Source organism: Theropithecus gelada, chromosome 11, assembly GCF_003255815.1.
Source record: "Theropithecus gelada isolate Dixy chromosome 11, Tgel_1.0, whole genome shotgun sequence".
In the NCBI taxonomy this organism is placed as follows: Eukaryota; Metazoa; Chordata; class Mammalia; order Primates; family Cercopithecidae; genus Theropithecus; species Theropithecus gelada.
This window is the reverse complement of record NC_037679.1, coordinates 15,463,321-15,477,286: the sequence shown is the minus strand read 5'-3', so window position 1 is coordinate 15,477,286 and position 13,966 is coordinate 15,463,321.

Here is a 13,966-nt window from a genome sequence, read left to right as displayed (position 1 = left end):
ATTTGTGTTATCAATCATAATTAAGGTTATTGTGTTAGATTATTGTAAGTCCCAGAGGTGACCAACTTTCTTTGTCAATTGTATTTTTTACTGTGACTACCCTAGGACATTTGGACATTCATAGACAATTGTTGTCTGGTTTTGATCCTCTTCATAGGATGGATTATAACCCTCAAGTGCAGGTTTCTGATAACTGAAGATTGTGAACAGGAGTTGACTGGGTGAACCGAATGAACTATTGGAAGCCTAATTTTTTTTTTTTTTTTTTTTTGAGACAGAGTCTCGCTTAGTCGCCCAGGCTGGAGTGCAGTGGCGCGATCTCGGCTCACTGCAAGCTCCTCCTCCCGGATTCACGCCATTCTCCTGCCTCAGCCTCCCGAGTAGCTGGGACTACAGGCGCCCGCCGCCTCGCCCGGCTAATTTTTTGCATTTTTAGTAGAGACAGGGTTTCACTGTGTTAGCCAGGATGGTCTCGATCTCCTGACCTCGTGATCCGCCCGCCTCGGCCTCCCAAAGTGCTGGGATTACAGGCGTGAGCCACCGCGCCCGGCGGAAGCCTAATATTTTTTGACTTTTTGCTTTTTGCTTGGAACATTGCTGATCCTTATGCTCTGTTTTTTCAGAATGAGGGAAGTTTTTCTTTTGAGCTGTTTGTAACTTTTAACAATTATAGGTTGAGCGAACCAGTGATCTCTGACTACAGCTCGGAAGAACCAAGGGATGGGCCATCAAACTTCAAATGGCCATGCAAATGGAGCCTTGGATGATGGCTCCCTTTTACTAGAGACCCTTAGATAGGCCTCTGAGAGAGACCTGACTGTTGTTTTCCCAAAACAGCACCCCTTGTCAGCACGAAGCAGTTAAGAATGGTCATCATTCCTATCCTAACAGCAATTAGGTGTACTTCTTCAGAGGGAGAAATGATGGCAGTGTGCCATCATGCTGGCTGCACAGCTGGGGCTGCACACTCCATGAAGTCAATGGGAGCCCTGCCCCTTCTGAAGTGGGACAGGAGCTCCCTGGGTGCTGCTGCAGCCATCCAAACCACAGCTGCAGACCCAGGCCTCCCGCTGTAGGAAGCAGGCAGGAGCCCCATCCTCTTGGACGGAGCTATAGCCACCCAAACTGCAGCTGTGGATCTGAGCTTCCCTGTGCTCTTGAGGGAGAGCCAGGAGCAGGTAAGATCTGCCTTCCTGCGTGCCACTGTGGCTGCCCTTCTAGGTACAGGAGCTGGGTGTTTCTACAGCCTGCACGCTTGGGAGCCCCAGGAAAGACCCCCGATCCCTGCAGGCATGGGGGTGTCTGGTGTCTGCCAGGCCTCCCTCCAGTCCAGGCACCTGCTCTGATCTCGGAGCAGGGTTTGGGGCTGAGCCCAGGGACCATGAGTGGCAGCAAGAGGCAGATTGATTCCAAGGGAGAAGGGGGCAGATCCCCAGTAAGGCCCCACCTTTGGGCCAGGGAGGACCTGAAGGCTGGGGGCTGGACTGACAGTCCCACGGACCAGAATGGGGACTTGTGGTGACTCTTCCAGGCCCACCCATGGCTGCCCATGGGCCAACTGGCACAAACTTTCTCCCCTCAGAGGTCCATAAAAGCCCTGGGGTCAGCTGGAGCAGGGCAGAGGATGGCCAGAGGACAAAGAAGGCAGAGAGACGTCGGTGCGACCAGCTGCCGAGAGGAGTACCCTCTGCCGAGAGCTACAGAGATGACCTGCTGGCGGAGAGGAGCTATTCTCTCTGCAGAGATGTCTGAATGACATGCCTGCAGAGAGGAGTCACCCTCTCCAGGGCCTCCTCTCTGCTGAGAACTGAACACTCCATGGGACGACCTGCCTACAGAGAGGAGCTACCCACTGTGGGTCTCTTCTGAGCTGTTCTAACACTAAATAAAACTCTTCATCTTCACCCTTCACTTGTCTGTGACCCTGATTCTTCCTGGATGCAGGACAAGAACAAGAACTCAGGCACTGTGACCACAGAGATTTTCTGTAAGAAAAATCGATCCCATAACACTAGGATTACAGACACAAGCCATTGGACCTGGACTTAATTTTTGTCTGATAGATCTTTTTTTTTTTTTTTTCTGAGATGGATTCTTGCTGTGTCTCCCAGGCTGGGCTGAAGTGGCACAATCTTGACTCACTGCAACCTCCACCTCCTGGTTTCAAGCAGTTCTCCTGCATCAGCCTCCCAAGTAGCTGGGATTACAGATGCACACCACCATGCCTGGCTAATTTTTGTATTTTTAGTAGAGACAGGGTTTCACCATGTTGGCCAGGCTGGTCTCAAACTCCTGACCTCAAGTGATCTGCCTGCCTTGGCATCCCAAAGTGCTGGGATTACAGGAGTGAGCCGTTGCACCCAGCCTGATTTTTTTTTTTTTTTTTTTTTGAGACTGAGTCTCGCTCTGTCGCCCAGGCTGGAGTGCAGTGGCGCGATCTCGGCTCACTGCAAGCTCCGCTTCCCAGGTTCACACCATTCTCCCGCCTCAGCCTCCAGAGTAGCTGGGACTACAGGCACCTGCCGCCACGCCCGACTAATTTTTTGTATTTTTAGTAGAAATAGGGTTTCACCATGTTAGCCAGGATGGTCTCGATCTCCTGACTTCGTGATCCACCCGCCTCGGCCTCCCAAAGTGCTGGGATTACAGGGTTGAGCCACCGCGCCCGGTTTTTGTTTTGTTTTGTTTTGTTTTGTTTTTGAGTCTCACTCTGTTGCCTAGGCTGGAGTGCAGTGGTGCAATCTCGGTTCACTGCAACCTCCACCTCCTGGGTTCAAGCGACTCTTGTGCCTCAGCCTCCCAAGTAGCTGGGATTACAGGTGCACACCACCACACCTGGCTAATTTTTTGTATCTTTTTTAGTAGAGATGAGCTTTCACCATATTGCCCTGGCTGGTCTTGAACTCCTGAACTCAGGCAATCTGCCTACCTTGGCCTCCAAAAGTGCTGGGATTACAGGCGTGAGCTACCATGCCCGGCCTCAGCCTGATATATCTTGAAGCTCTATTTTATTGGGGCTTTTTTGTTTTTGTTTTTTTGAGATAGAGTCTTGCTCTGTTGCCCAAGCTGGAGTGCAGTGGTGCGATCTCGGCTTACTACAGCCTCTAACTCCTGGGTTTAACTGATTCTCATGACTCAGTCTCCTGAGTAGCTGGGATAACAGGCACATGCTACCACACCTGGCAGATTTTTGTATTTTTTAGTAGAGACAGGGTTTCACCATGTTGGCCAGGCTAGTCTTGAACTCCTGGCCTCAAGTGATTTCCTGCTTCTACCTCCCAAAGTGCTGAGATTACAGGCATGAGCCACTGCACCTGGCCTCTGTTGTTTGATATGTGCACATTTAGGACTGCTGTGTCATAGGCTGGGAATGGTGGCTCATGCTTGTAATCCCAGCACTTTGGAAGACTGAGGCAGCTGGATCACTTGATGCCAGGAGTTCAAGACCAGTCTGGGCAACATGGTGAAAGTGCCTTTACAAAAAAAAAAAAAGAAAGACAAAAAGACAAAAATTAGTCAGGTGTGGTGGTGTGCCTCTGTAGTCCCAGTTACTTAGGAGGCTGAGGTCAGAGGATCTTTTGAGCCTGGGAGGTCAAGGCTGCAAAGAACCATGACATGACCACTGCATTCCAGTCTAGGTGACAAAGCAAACTATATTTTTAAAAAATTGCTGTGTCCTCTTGGTGGGTTAAGCCTTTGTTCATTAGACAATGTTCCTCTCAATCTGCAGTAATTTTCATTGCTCTTAAATAATTTTATCTGGTATTAGCATGGCCACTCCTGATTTCTTTTGAGTAATACGTGTATGATTTATCTTTTACTTTTTTTTTTTTTTTTTGAGATTGTCTTTCGGTCTTGTTGCACAGGCTGGAGTGCAATGGCACGATCTCAGTTCACTGCAGCCTCCGCCTCCTGGGTTCAAGCAATTCTCCTGCCTCAACTTCCCAAGTAGCTGGGATTACAGGCATGTGCCACCATGCCTGGCTAATTTTTTGTATTTTTAGTAGAGACAGGGTTTCTCCATGTTGGCCAGGCAGGTCTCAAACTCCTGGCTTCAGATGATCCACCCACCTCGGCCTCCTAAAGTGCTGGGATTACAGGTGTGAGCCACCGTGCCCAGCCTATCCTTTTACATTCAACCTACCTATGTCATTATATTTACATATAAATGTGCATGTACATATACATGTTGTTTTTTATTTTTCTACCAGTCTTTTAATTGGTATGCCTAGATCATTTACATTTAATGTAATTTTTGATATATTAGGGCTAAGTCTGCCATTTTATGTTTCTTTTTGTTTCATCTCGCATTTTCATCACTCTTCGACTGTTTTCCCCCTTCCTGCGGATTACTTAAACATTTTTAAAAATTCCTTTTTGATTTATCTGTTAAAACCTTTTTATTTATTATGAATGTTTTTAGTCGTTGGTCTAGATATTACATTATACATATGAAACCTATCACAATTACTGGGGTCAACATTTTATCAGTTTGAGTCAAGTGTAGAAATCTTACCTCCATTTAGGTCCCTTAACATTCCCTCCCCCTTGTATACTTTAATTATCTTAAATATTTCCTATCTATATACTGAGAACCATATCAGATAATATAATATTTACTTCAGCCATCCAACATAATTTAGAAAACTCAAGATGAGAAGATTGACCTATTATCATATATTTATATTTTTATACTTCCTCTTCTTTCTTCATAATTTTTGTTTTGTTTGTTTGTTTGTGATGGCGTCTCATTCTGTTGCCCAGGTTGGAGTGCAGTGATGTGATCCTGGCTCCCTGCAATCTCTGCCTCCCAGGTTCGAGTGACTCTCCTGCCTCAGCCTCTCGAGTAGCTAAGACTACAGGCATGCAGCACCATGCACAGCTAATTTTTGTATTTTCAGTAGAGATCGGGTTTCGCCATGTTGGCCATGCTGGTCTTGAACTCCTGACCTCAAGTGATCTGCCTGTCTCAGCCTCCCAAATTTTCTTCATAATGTTTTAAACTTTTTTTTTTTATTTTTTTTTAAGAGTAGGTCTGGTGGAGGCAAATTATCTTAGTTTTCCTTATCTGAGAATCTTCCTGAAGGATATTTTTGTAGGGTATGGGATTTAAAGTTGACAGTTGTTTTTTGTTTGTTTGTTTGTGTTTGTTTGTTTTTTCAGTACTTGGAAAATGTGCCATTTCCTGCTGGTCTCTATGGCTTCTTATAAGAAGTCTACTGTCAATGGAGTAATTGTTCCTTTATAGGTACTGTGTTGTTTGTATTTGCTTCCAAGACTTTTCTCCTTGTCTTTATTTTAAGAAGTTTGCTTGCCGGGCGCGGTGGCTCAAGCCTGTAATCCCAGCACTTTGGGAGGCCGAGACGGGTGGATCACGAGGTCAGGAGATCAAGACCATCCTGGCGAACACGGTGAAACCCCGTCTCTACTAAAAAATACAAAAAACTAGCCGGGCGAGATGGCGGGCGCCTGTAGTCCCAGCTACTCGGGAGGCTGAGGCAGGAGAATGGCGTGAACCCGGGAGGTGGAGCTTGCAGTGAGCTGAGATCCGGCCACTGCACTCCAGCCTGGGCGGCAGAGCTAGACTCCGTCTCAAAAAAAAAAAAAAAAAAAAAAGAAGTTTGCTTATAATGTGTCTTGCAATGGATTTCTTTGAATGTATTCTACTTAGGGTTCACTCCATTTCTTGAATCTGTATGTTCATGTGCTCTAAATTTCCTTCTAAGCACAGCTTTAGCAGCATCTCACAAATTTTGACATGTTGTGTGTTTATTTTCATTCAGCTCAAAGTACTTTTTGAATTTTCTTTTTACTCTTTGAAATCAAAATTACTTAAATGTGTGTTATTTCATTTCCCAACACTGGGCTATCATCCAGATATCAGTAATTAGTTTCTTTTTTTTTTTTTTTTTTTTTGAGACGTAGTCTCGCTCTGTCACCCAGGCTGGAGTGCAGTGGTGCGATCTCAGCTCACTGCAAGCTCCGCCTCCTGAGTTCATGCCATTCTCCCGCCTCAGCCTCCCAAGCAGCTGGGATTACAGGCGCCCACCACACGCCCGGCTAATTTTTTGTATTTTTAGTAGAGATGGGGTTTCACCGTGTTAGCCAGGATGGTCTCGATCTCCTGACCTCGTCGTGATCCGCCCGACTAGGCCTCCCAAAGTGCTGGGATTACAGGCGCGAGCCACCGCGCCTGGCCAGTAATTAGTTTCTAATTTAATTCCACTGTGCTCAAGGAACATACTTCGTATGACTTGAATCCTTTTAAATTTATTGATACATCGTTTTGGATTTTGATTTTTTTTTTTTTTTTTTAACAGAGTCTTGCTCTGTCACCCAGGCTGGAGTGCAGTGGCATGATATTGGCTCACTGCAACCTGTGCCTCCCTGTTTTAAGCAATTCTCGTGCCTCAGCTTCCCAAGTAGCTGGGACTACAGGTGTGCACCACTATACCTGGCTAATTTTTGTATTTTTAGTAGAGATACGGTTTCGCCATGTTGGCCAGGCTGGTGTCAAACTCCTGACCTCAAGTGATCTACCTGTCTCAGCCTCCCAAACTGCTGGGATTACAGACATGATCCACCGTGCCCAGCCTGCTTCTTGTGTTTTGAAGCTCTGTTATTGTATGTATAAATGCTTAGAATTGTTAGGTTCTCTTAATAAATTGGTCCCTTTTTCACTGTCAAATGGCATTATTTATCCCTATAATATTCTTTCCTCTGAAGTCTACTTTTCTTTTCTTTCTTTTTTCTTTCTTTCTTTCTTTTTTTTTTTTTTTTTGAGATGGACTCTCGCTCTATCAACCAGCCTGGAGTACAATGGCGTGATCTTGGCTCACTGCAACCTCCACCTCCCAGGTTCAGGCGATTCTCCTGCCTCAGCCTTCTGAATAGCTGGGACTACAGGTGCACGCCACCACACCCAGCTAATTTTTGTATTTTTAGTAGAGACGGAGTTTCACCATGTTGGTCAGGCTGATCTTGAACTCCTGACGTCGTGATCTGCCCACCTCAGCCTGCCAAAGTGCTGGGATTACAGGCATGAACCACCACTCCTGGCCTACATTTCTTTCTTTAAAAAAAAAAAAAAAAAAAAAAAAATCTGTTGTTATAGTGACAACATCTCACTATGTTGCCCAGGATGGTCTCAAACTTTTCAGCTCACACAATCCTCCTGCCTTGGCCTCCCAAAGTGCTGGAATTACAGGCGTGAGCCACCATGACCAGCCCTGAAGTCTGCTTTTGTGATATTAACATAGCCACTCCAGTTTTCTGTGGGTTAGTGTTAGCATGGTATCGTTTTAAAAATCCTTTTACTTATAATTTATTTGTTTCTTTTAAAGTGGGTTTCTCATAGAAAGCACATAGTTGGACTTTTTTCTTTTATCCAATCTGACAATCTTTGCCTTTTAATTTTGTTGTTTAGATCATTTATATTTAATATCATTATTGATATTGTCAGGTTTAAGTATTACATTTTGCTACTTGTTTTCTATTTGTCTCATCTGTTCTTTGTTCTCCTTCCCTCTTTTTCTTCTTTGGGTTTTTGTTGTTGTTGTTGTTTTTGAGATGGAGTCTCTCTCTGTCACCCAGGCTGGAGTGCAGTGGCACGATCTTGGCTCACTGCAACCTCTGCCTCAGATCACACGATTCTCCTGCTGCCTCAGCCTCCTAAGTGCTGGGACTACAGGCACCTACCACCATGCCCGGCTAATTTTTTATATTTTTAGTAGAGACGGGGTTTCACCGTGTTAGCCAGGATGGTCTTGATCTCTTGACCTCATGATCCGCCCACCTCGGCCTCCCAAAGTACTGGGAATTACAGGTGTGAGCCACTGTGCCCAGCTCTTCTTTGGGTTTAACTGAGTATTTTTTATAATTCCATCTTCTCTCTGCCCCCCCACCCCCACTTTCTGTAACAGAGTCTTGCTCTGTCACCCAGTCTGGAGTGCATTTGTGCAATTATGACTCACTGCAGTCTCAAACTCCTGGGCTCAAGCAATCTTCCCACCTTGTCCTCCCAAGTAGCTGGAACTACAGCTATGTGCCGCTACATCTGGCTTTTTATTTTTGAGACATGGTCTTGCTCTATCACCCAGGCAGGAGTGCACTGGTGCAATCATGGCTCACTGTGGTCTCCACCTCCCACATCCAAGTGATCCTCCCACCTTCAAGTAGCTGGGACCACAGGTTTGTGCCATCACACCTGGCTAATTTTTTATTTTTTACGGAGATGGAGGCTCCATATGTTGCCCAGGCTGGTCTTGAACTTCTGGGCTCACATAATCCTTCTGCCTCAGCTTCCTAAAATCTGCACCCAGCACCTGGATAACACTGCACCCAGCCCCTGGATAACATTTTTTATTTTTTGTAGAGATGACGTCTCACTATGTTGCTCAGGCTAATCTCAAACTCCTGGCTTCAAGTGATCCTCCTGCCTCAGCCTCGAAAAGTGCTGCGATTACAGATGTAAGTCACTGTGCCCACCTGCTTTGTTATTTTAGTGTTGCTTTAGGGTTTATAGTAATCATCTCTAATTTATTACAGACTACCTTCAGGTGCTATTTATTATACTACTTAATGTACAGTGTAAGAAACCATAGTATATTTCCATTTTCTCCCTCCCAGCCTTTGTGCTATTGTTACATTTTACACTTACATCTGTTATAAACTCTACACTGCATTATTTTTGCCTTAAATAGTCAACAGCCAATTATCTCTTTTAAAAATGTATATTTGGCCGGGCGCGGTGGCTCAAGCCTGTAATCCCAGCACTTTGGGAGGCCGAGACGGGCGGATCACGAGGTCAGGAGATCGAGACCATCCTGGCGAACACGGTGAAACCCTGTCTCTACTAAAAAATACAAAAAAACTAGCCGGGCGAGGTGGCGGGCGCCTGTAGTCCCAGCTACTCCGGAGGCTGAGGCAGGAGAATGGCGGGAACCCGGGAGGCGGAGCTTGCAGTGAGCTGAGATCCGGCCACAGCACTCCAGCCTGGGTGACAGAGCAAGACTCCGTCTCAAAAAAAAAAAAAAAAAAAAAAATGTATATTTAAGGGGCCGGGCGCAGTGGCTCATGCCTGTAATCCCAGCACTTTGTGAGGCCGAGGCGGGTGGATCACCTGAGGTCAGGAGTTTGAGACCATCCTGGCCAACATGGTGAAACCTCGTCTCTACTAAAAATATTAAAAATTTAGCTGGACATGATGGTAGGCGCCTGTAATCCCAGCTACTCGGGAGGCTGAGGCAGGAGAATTGCTTGAACCCAGGAGACAGAGGTTGCAGTGAGCTGATACTGTGCTACTGCACTCCAGCCAGACTTACAGAATGAGACTCCATCTCAAAAAAACACACACATACACACACACACACACAAATAAACAAAAATGTATATTTACCTATTTAATTACTATTTCCTATGGTCTCCATTTCTTTATGTATATCCAGATTTCCAATGGAAGTCATTTTCCTCTGTCTACAGATTTTTATTAACATTTCTTAGGCCAGGTGCAGTGGCTCATGCCTGTAATCCCAGCATTTTGGGAGGCCAAGGTGAGTGGATCACCTGAGCTCAAGAGTTTCAGACCAGCCTGGGCAACATGGTAAAATCCTGTCTCTACAAAAAGTACAACAATTAGCTGGGTGTGGTGGTACATGCCTGTAGTCCCAGCTACTCAGGAAGCTGAGGCAGGAGGATGGCTTGAGCCTGGGAGGCAGAGGTTGCAGTGAGCTGAGATTGCACCACTGCACTCCAGCCTTGGAGACCGAGCAAGACCCTGCCAAAAAAAAAAAAAAAAAAAAGAAAAAAAAACAACATTTCTTATACTGCAGGTCTGCCTGTGATTAATCGTTTGAGATTTTGAATGTCTTCTTTTTATTTTGGCGGGGGGTAGAATTCACATAACATGCACTATTTTAACCATTTTGAAGTGTACAACTCAGTATCTTTCAGTACATTTACAGTTTTGTGCAACTGTCACCAATAATTCCAAAACATTTTCTTCACCCCAAAAAGAAACCCCATACCCATTTTGTCTAAAGACCTTTCACTTACTTCCTGAGTTCTTTTTTGCCCCATTCAGCTACTGGCTCTCCATGTGTGTAAAAAACCTCTTGGGACTAAGGTTGGGACTCCAGGAAACTAACTGGTTCCTTCCTCCTTAACTTCCACACCCAGGGTCATAGATCAAATAAAGTTGTTTTTACTGCATCTGCTGCTGATGGAGCTTAAGAGAATGAGCCATATACTACAATACATTGGTTCAACCACCAAAGTGCATCCCCCTCCTCCTTTTTTTTTTCTTTTTATTTTTCTTTTTTTTTTTCCTTTTGAGATAGGGTCTCCTTCTGTCACCCAGGATGAAGTAAAGGTGGTGCAATTACAGCTCACTGTAGCCTCAACCTCTGGGGCTCAAGTGGTCCTCCCACCTCAGCTTCCTGAGGAGCTGGTACTACAGAAGCATACTACCACACTCAGCTACTTTGAAATTTTTTTGTAGAGACAAGGTCTCACTATGCTGTCCAGGCTGGTCTCAATCCCCTGGGCTCAAGTGATCCTCCTGCGTAAGCCACTGTGCCTGGCCTGACCTAGATTCTTAAAATAGTTGGCTCTCTAGGGTTCTAGGGTTCCTCCCTCTAATCTCTTCTTCCTTTAATTCCTTAGTTCAAGTTCATTTTCCATTCTGTCTGCAGAAATACTTTTTTTTTTCCTTTTGAGACAGAGTCTTGCTCTATCACCCAGGCTGGAGTGCAGTGGCATGATTTTGGCTCACTGAAACTCCACCTCCCAGGTTCAAGCAATTCTTGTGCCTCAGCGCCTCCCAAGTAGGTGGGATTATACCTGGCTAATTCTTGCTTGCTTGCTTGCTTGCTTGCTTTCCTTTCTTTTTTTTTTTTTTTCGACAGAGTTTTACTCTTGTCGCCCAGGCTGGAGTGCAATGGCATGATCTCGGCTCACTGCAACTTCCACCTCCCTGGTACAAGCAATTCTCCTGCCTCAGCCTCCCAAGTAGCTGGGATTACATGTATGTACCACCACGCCTGGCTAATTTTTATATTTTTAGTAGAGACAGGGTTTCACCATGTTGGCCAGGCTGGTCTCAAACTGCTAGCCTCAAGTGATCTACCAGCCTTGGCCTCCCAAAGTGCTAGGATTATAGGCGTGAATCACCAAGCCCAGTCTCTGCAGAAATTCTTTTTTTTTTTTTTGAGATGGAGTCTCTATCTGTTACCCAGGCTGGCGTACAGTGGCGTGATTTCGTCTCCCTGCAGCCTCCACCTCCCAACTTCAAGTGATTTTCCTGCCTCAGCCTCCCAAGTAACTGGGATTACAGGCGTGTACCACCACACTCAGCTAATTTTTAAAATTTTTATTAGAGATGGGATTTCACCATGTTGGCCAGGCTGGTCTGTAACTCCTGACCTCAGGTGATCTACCCACCTCAGCCTCCCAAAGTGCTGGGATTACAGGCGTAAGCCACCGTGCTCAGCCAGCCCCCCTTAACTATTTTCAGTCACCCACACAGAGTGGGCCTTTTCATGCCAGCAAGCTGTGGATCATGCCAGTCCCTTTATTGGAGGGTTCTATCCAACCACTAGGCCATCCTTCCAGAATCAGCTCAAGCCTGGGCAACAAAGTGAGACCCTGTCTCTACAGAAATATTAAAAAATTAGCCACGCACCGTGGTACATGCCTGTTGTCCCACCTACATGAATGGCTAAGGCAGGAGGATCACTTGAGCCTGGGAGGTCAAGGTTGCAGTGAGCTATTATCACACCACTGCACTACTTACTGCCTTGGTGACAAGAGTGAGACCTTGTCTCAATAACAATAATACAATAATCAATTATAACATATGTAGCGGCTGGGCGTGGTGCTCACACCTGTAATCCCAGCACTTTGGGAGGACGAGGCGGGCAGATCACGAGGTCAGGAGATCGAGACCATCCTGGCTAACACAGTGAAACCCCGTCTCTACTACAAATACAAAAAATTAGCTGGGTGTGGTAGCGGGCGCCTGTAGTCCCAGCTACTCAGGAAGCTGAGGCAGGAGAATGGTGTGAACCCGGGAGGCAGAGGTTGCAGTGAGCCAAGATCGTGCCACTGCACTCCAGCCTGGGCAACAGAGCAAGACTCCATCTCAAAAAAAAACAAAAACAAAACAAAAAACAAGAAACAACAAATGTAGCACACCAATGTACGATGTTAATAATAGGGAAAACTGAGGGGTGTGGGAAGAGGGATTATACGGGAACTCTACTCTCTGCTCAATGTTTTTGTAAACCTAAAATTTCCCTAAAAAATACTCTATTAATTAAAAACAAACAACAGCAATGAAAACCCAAGTGCGCAAGAAGTGATAACTGCTAGGCATTGATGAGGAACACGTGGCAGATAAGGGAAGGAGGTCTGGTTGGGGGACCTGCCTTTGTCTTCATGTCCTCTGTCATTCTACTCCTCAGTCCTGAAGATAAACTCAAATTTAAAGAAATTCAAATAATTTCTAAGACAAGGCAGTTTTGGCCGGGTGCGGTGGCTCAAGCCTGTAATCCCAGCACTTTGGGAGGCCGAGACGGGTGGATCACGAGGTCAGGAGATCAAGACCATCCTGGCTAACATGGTGAAACCCCGTCTCTACTAATAAATACAAAAAACTAGCCAGGCGAGGTGGCGGGCGCCTGTAGTCCCAGTTACTCGGGAGGCTGAGGCAGGAGAATGGCGTGAACCCGGGAGGCGGAGCTTGCTGTCAGCTGAGATCTGGCCACTGCACTCCAGCTTGGGCGACAGAGCGAGACTCCGTCTCAAAAAAAAAAAAAAAAAAAAAAAAGACAAGGCAGTTTTATACTGAGATAGTTTGGATATTTGTCCCCTTGAAGTCTCATGCTGAAATGTGATCCCCAGTGTCGGAGCTGGGGCCTGGTGGGAGTTTGGATTGTGGGGTGGATCCCTCGTGAATAGCTTGGTGCCATTCTCTTTTGAGGGAATGAGTGAGTTGTCTTAGTTCCTGCAAGAACTGATTATGAAGAAGAGCCTGATACTTCCCTTCCCTGTCCTTTCCACTCTTGCTGCGTGCTGCCTGCTCCCTTTTGCCTTCTACCATGAGTGGAAGCTTCCTGAGGCCCAGAAGCAGATGCTGGCACCATGCTTTTTTTTTTTTTGAGATGGAGTTTCACTCTTTCGACCAGGCTGAAGTGAAGTGGCATGATCTCAGCTCACTGCAACCTCTGCCCCTGGTGTTCAAACAATTCTTCTGCCTCAGCCTCCTGAGTAGCTGGGATTATAGGCGACCACCACCACACCTGACTAATTTTTGTATTTTTAGTAGAGATGGTGTTTCACCACATTGGCCAATCTGGTCTCAAACTCTTGACCTCATCCTGACCCACCCACCTCCACCTCCCAAAGTGCTAGGATTACAGGCATGAGCCACCACACCCGGCCACACCATGCTTCTTGTACAGTCTGCAGAATCATAAGCAAAATAAACCTCTTTTCTTTATAAATTACCCAGCCTCAGGTATTTCCTTTATAGCAGCACAAATAAACTAAGATACATACTGAGGATGATGATGCCAGCTGAAGAACCAGAAGGCTAGAGGAGGAGATAGGTCCAGCTATGGATGGTGAACTCAGATCAGAAATGGTAGACTTAGACAAGATCCAAAAATCTCCCTGAGCTGTGCAGCAGCAGCAGAGGCTTGAGATTCAGTTGGCAGGGTTGGACATCTCTACATCTAGTTGTCCCAGTTTTAGGTGTGTGTCCGAGTAGCTCCCTGTTCTAAAAGTTTTTGTTTCTGATTTCTTCTTCATTGTTAGGTGCCTTTTCTGGGGACTAAGATAGGAGGAGGGACTCTGGACCTTGTTTTTTTTTTTTTTTTGGACGGAGTTTTGCTCTTGTTGCCCAGGCTGAAGTTCAATGGTGTGATCTTGGCTCACTGCAACCTCCACCTCCCGGGTCCAAGTGATT